Source organism: Chiloscyllium plagiosum, chromosome 32 (genome assembly GCF_004010195.1).
Source record: "Chiloscyllium plagiosum isolate BGI_BamShark_2017 chromosome 32, ASM401019v2, whole genome shotgun sequence".
Taxonomy (NCBI): domain Eukaryota; kingdom Metazoa; phylum Chordata; class Chondrichthyes; order Orectolobiformes; family Hemiscylliidae; genus Chiloscyllium; species Chiloscyllium plagiosum.
The window spans coordinates 22381598-22387597 of record NC_057741.1 but is presented as its reverse complement, the minus strand read 5'-3'; positions in this window follow the sequence as shown (position 1 = coordinate 22387597).

Here is a 6000-nt window from a genome sequence, read left to right as displayed (position 1 = left end):
TCATCCATCAGGATCCCCAAAGATGTGTGTGAGGAGCTGTGCAGCCTCACTCAATCCCTAAACCATCCTGAAATTTGCATTACCTGTGAACCAGAACACTCCCCGCAGCCCCTTCAATGGAATAGATGTGTCAATCCCACATCAGCCGCTGCAGTGAAATTGTACATGTCACTGCTTGAGTGCGAAACCTGCCATTTTTAGCACCTCCACATAAGCTCAAATTTATACCAATCTGCAATTAGGATCAGATTGCACAATTCAACCATTTGTTCAAATAGGCACAGCACCCATTTAGCATTTTTCTCACACTTCCATCAACATAACTGCCAGGGTATTCTGGATACCTTTGTCTTTACTTGGGTTTACATCTGTTTACGTCACCTTTCTCTACAGTGTCTGCAGAGCAGTACATTTACAGCAGATTATATTATGTTCTTGCAAGTGCATCACCCCTGTTCATTTATATTTTTGAATTAAAGATGTGAACATTTTCAAAAATAGTGGAAATAACATTTTAATAAAATTCTCAAGCCATGTTCAAGCTTATTAATTATATTTTTGAAAAAAACAGGATTTTCCCCATGAGTTTAAATCATACAGACCAGAACATTTGGCATATAATAATGTAATTTCTGGTTTTAGACATGTCCATGGCCAACGTAAATTAGTCTATACTCTCTTGGTTTGATTAGTGCCCTTTTTAATCAAGCACAGCACATGGGATTTTAAAGAACCCACTGTAACCTCAACCCTATTCCATTACACATGTTGCAAAGTTTGCTATATGGTTCTTGGTAGCAGGTTTGAAAATAAATCTAAACAAATGATTTCCAAATATATATAGTCTTCATGGTTTGTGTAATTATGAATAAAGAGTGCCTGTTTCTTTCTAAATGAGATTGCCAGTTATAAATTGCTAAGTAGCCTTGGCAACAGATCCAAAGGTATAAAGGCACTGATCATGACCAGTCTTAGGAGTGTAGTTGAGCATGTTAACAAGGCTCAAATAGAAAGTAATATTGCTATCCTCACTTCAAAATAGCAGAATGTCATGTTTATAACTGCACAAATCACAAAGAGTGTCGTATTTGAGATTTGTGTGTGAAGCTGTAAAATAGCCTTTTAAAATTTAAGTATTATGTGTGATTACAAGGCATAGCGACCAAAGCCAAACACACTGGCCAATTACCAACCTCAATGCACAAGAAAAGTGTCATAAATAAATGAAAAGCGAATAAACCCACAGTCCAAAATCATAAGATACCTAATTGTTGTCTAACATATGAATACAAATCATGTATATAACCATTCATATAACAATTATAGAATTGCCTGATAGCAGCTCCTCCCAATTAACACTCCCTCGCTCCTGCCTGATACTGACGTGATTTGCCTTCCCTCAGTTCAGTAGCTTCCCACAAGATCCTGATTTATCCATGTTCATAGCTATCTTAATATTTAAGGAGTGATTACTGTTTCCAAAATGCCCTCCTACTGAAAAGTCAGTCACCTGGTTAGCCTCATTAGTTAATACGGGATCCAGGATAGCCCCTCCTCTTGTTGGACTATCCACATACTGTTCTAAGTCAACCTCTTAGATGCATTAACAATCTGAGCCTATTGTTCTAAGGGAGTCCCAGTCAATATTGGGGATGTCGAACTCACCACTATGACAACTCTGTTTTTAATTCACTTTTCCATAAGTGGCTTACATATTTGTTCCTCAATGTCTCGGTGGCTGTTGGAGGACATATAGTATAATCCTAACACAGTAATTGCATCCATCTTATTTTTGAGCTCTACCTGTACTGCTACAGTGGATGAACCCTCCAGCTTGTCCTCTCTGAGTGCAGATTGTAACATTTTCCCCAATTCATATTGCAACTCCTCCACCTCTTTTACCTTCCTCTTTATCTCATCTAAAACAACAAGATTCTGGAAAGTTGAGCAGCCAGTCCTGTCCCTCGCTCAACGAAGTCTCTGTAATGGCCACAACATCATAGTCCCATGTACGGATTCAGGCTCTAAGTTCCTCTGCCTTACCTATCCTGCTCCTTGCATTGCAATAAACACACTTCAGCCCAACCCCATCAGATACTGACCTGATATTTGGTTTGAGTTTCCCTGATGTAAATTCTTCTGTTCTCCAGTGACAGGACATTGCATAGGATGAAAGCAGAAAAATATTGTAAACACACAGTTCCAACTTCCTACCTTGCCCCTTCAATCTGTACGTTGCATCATGCATGCTGTCCAATTCCAATAAAGTGCTGGATAATTACTTTGCTTCAAACAACTGTCTTCAGCCACTCACTGCACATTCTGCAGCTCTCTCTGGACCCATTGGATTGACTACTGTCTTGTCCCTCTCTCAATCAAATCTCTGTAATATTTACATCATAGTTATATATACTCATCCAAGCTCCAAGTTCATTGGTCTTACCTGTCATACCCCTCACTTTAAAATCAGCACACTTCAGACTGCCAGTCCCATAGTGTTCAGTACCCTCTACCTGTTTGTTGTTGGTCTTAGCTGTACTGGAATTAGTCTCCAACTCATCCTCAGTCACTGTACTAGTGGACCTACTACTCTGGTTCCCAATTCCCCCTGCCACACTAGTTTAAAGCCTCCTGAGTGATAATAGCAAACTTGCCTGTCAGGAGATTGCAGCCAATTCAGGTGCATCCCATCCTTATGTATATCCTACCAACTCGGGAATCCCAATGATCCACATTTTCGGAAGCACTGCCTCCTCCACCAGCTCTTTGGCCATTTTTAAAATCTGTACTATCGTCCTATTTCTAACCTCATGGCACGTGGCATATTCCAGTCTCTCCAAAATTCAAATATCCTTTCAGCACAACTCCGGCAACACCTTTTCTTTAATACAGATAGATTTGATAATAAAAAAATAGATTGGCACGGTAGCTCAGTGGTTAGCACTGCTGCCTCACAGCACCAGGGTCATGGGTTTGATTCATTCCTCAGGCAACATTCTGTGTGGACATTCTCCCCATGTATGCGTGGATTTCCTCTGGGTGCTCTGGTTTCCTCCCACAGTCTAAAGATGTGCAGGTTAGATGAATTGGCCATGCTAAATTGCTCATAGTGTTAGGTGCATTAGTCAGGGGTAGATATAGGCTAGGGGTCTGGGTGGGTTACTCTTCAGAGGGTCAGTGTGGACTTATTGGGCCAAAGGGCCTGTTTCCATACTGCAGGGAATCTAATCTAAAATAACATTATTTTCTTCTTTGTCCTTGAAAATAGTTATTGTGTATTTGGTGAACCATTCCTTTTACAGATGGATTGTTAGTGCCAAAGAGTCTCACATCTTGAAAGGAAATCTGGTTGAGCTTCTTTACGCTTGAGATGGTTATTTGGGGTGTGAGTGTATATTTGTTTTGGTACACATAGCCTGTATTCAAGAATTGATATTATCTTTGGTTGAGAAATTGGGATTAACTCTGCCTCATTGGGTGCCTTCTGAGATGCTGTATGAGACACTGGTGCATACTTTTGAAACACAACACACGACACCATATGTTGATAGAACTATTTGTGCAAGAATTTTGTGTGGTTGCCAGAACATAAGAAATATGAGTAGGTCTGGGTAGTTTAACTCTGAAGCCTGACCTACCCATCAATACAATCATGACCAATCTGATGGTGACCTGAGAACCAATTTCCTGCTTGCCCCCATAATCTTTAATTATCTTCTCGATCAAAAATCAGCCTATCTCAGCCTTGAATATATTCAGCGATGGAGCCTCCACTGCTTTCTTAGGGAAAGAATTCTAAACATTAGTGACTCTCCCAGGGAGAATTCTTTTTCTTCATTTCCATCTTAAATGGGAAACCTATTATTTTGAAGTTGTGTCCTTGTTTTCAGATTGTCCCATGAGAAGAATCCTTCCCTACTCTGTCAAGCACCTCAAAGCATATAAAATTCAATTATATAACACCCTTTTTAATTCTAATGAGTAATAAGCCCAAACTGCTCAACATTTCCACGTAAGACAATCCCTGATCCAGGAATCAATGTACTGAACTTTCTCTGAGTGATTCTAATCGTTTATGTCTGTCATGACATTCACTGTTTGTCATAACTACCAGACGCGCCCATCTCATGGTCAATAGACAATTCCTTGACCAAAGATTAATATAGCCTGTGTAGCCCCTTTTTTCACTTTGTAATGATTCAAGTTAGAGTAGATTAGTAGGCAAGCCACTAGTCAAGCTGTTCCAGTTCAACTACAACACTTGTACTTACCTGACAATGTGGAAAATTGCCCAGGTCTGGCCCGTACACGAAAAAAACAGGACAAATTTGATCTTCTAATTACCACCACTTTTGATCATTAGTAAAGTGATGGAATTTGTCATCAACAATGCTATCACATAGCACTGGCTTAGCAATAACCTGCTTACTGACATAGTCTCTGCCAGAGCCAATCAGCTCCTGACTTTTTTAAAGCCTTGGTCCAAACATGAACAAAGGAGTTGAATTCCAAAGGTGAGATGAGGTAGACTGCCCTTGCCAAAAGGCCATCATTGTAAACAACTCCTTGGTTCCTGACCATCTGCACATTTGCAGGAATCCATAGTCACAAAACAGAATTCATAACAGGTATCAAATTCTTTGCCAAAGCAAAGTTAATGTTAGCTTTTATTACAAAATATAGAGTACATAAGTAAAATAGTCTTGTTACAATTATACAAGCCAATACTGAGGTCATCACAACAATACTCCACACATAGGGCTGCAAATATGATGTCTGATATTGTAGGGATTTCTTTTAAATAACCATACTAAAAGAACATGTCTACTTTTTAAAAATCGGTGCATTCGAAATGTTTCAAAAAACATTGAACTATATCTCAATCTCAAATAACAAAAGAAAGATTTTTAAAATGCACCTTGCCCTGGACAACACAATGAGGCCTTCTAAATTGCATAACAGTGCTTTGTGCCCCAACAGATTTCAAAGTGGGAACCATAAACATTGATAACAATGGCATTTGAAAAGCTGATTGTCTCAACTAAAAGACAATATGACTGATAATGCGCCTATCCACAAAGCCTGGACTATTTAACAACTCATAGTCAGAAAAGATTACTCATCAGTCTGGAATAAACACTTCAACAAATGAAATTGTATAAAACTGACTACACAGCCATCTTTGTGGTAGAACTCCAAGGGCAAAGCTCTGAAGAAAACATCCATAGAGGCGAGTTTTGACCAAGGAGAAGTCAAGAGGAGATCATTTATAGAAAACTAATTCTGTTGAAGCAAAGCCAGGCAGAATTTTTTGAAGCCATAGATGTAGTAAAAAATGAGAAAAATTCTCCCTCCAAAAATTGCAGTTCTGGGGACACTACCTAAAATAGAAACCACTAGCTATCCTAACTGGGGGTGGCTCAGTGGTTAGCACTGTTGCTTTACAGTGCCGGGTTCGATTCTAGCCTCAGGAAGGGAGTTTGCACATTCTCCGCGTATCTGTGTGGGTTTCCTCCCACAATCTAAAAATGTGCAGGTTGGGTGAATTGGCCATGCTAAATTGCCAATAGTATTCAGGGATGTTGAGGTTAGGTGCGTTAGTCAGGGATAAAGTTAGACTAATGGGGAACAGATTTGGGTGGGATACTCTTTGGATGGTTGGTTTGGGCTGAAGGGCCTGTTTCCATATTGTAGAGATTCTATACAACTATAGGAAACCATTTAAGCTTTTAGACTTGCTTCAGGGGTTAATCTCTTCACTTCAGCAACAAAGAACACAGGAAACAGGTCCCCAACAGTATGTCATATAGACTTAGCAACTCTTATCAGTTTGTTCTTGCTTATCTGTCATTATTTTAGTCATAGATCTGTACTTCTTTGCTAATAATGCTATTTCTTTATCCCTAAGGAACCTTCCAAAGCAACTTGTATTAAACTAACCTTAAACCTTTTAAGTAATAGCTTAACTTTTCTCTTCACTTGCGAGAGGAGGTAGTACTG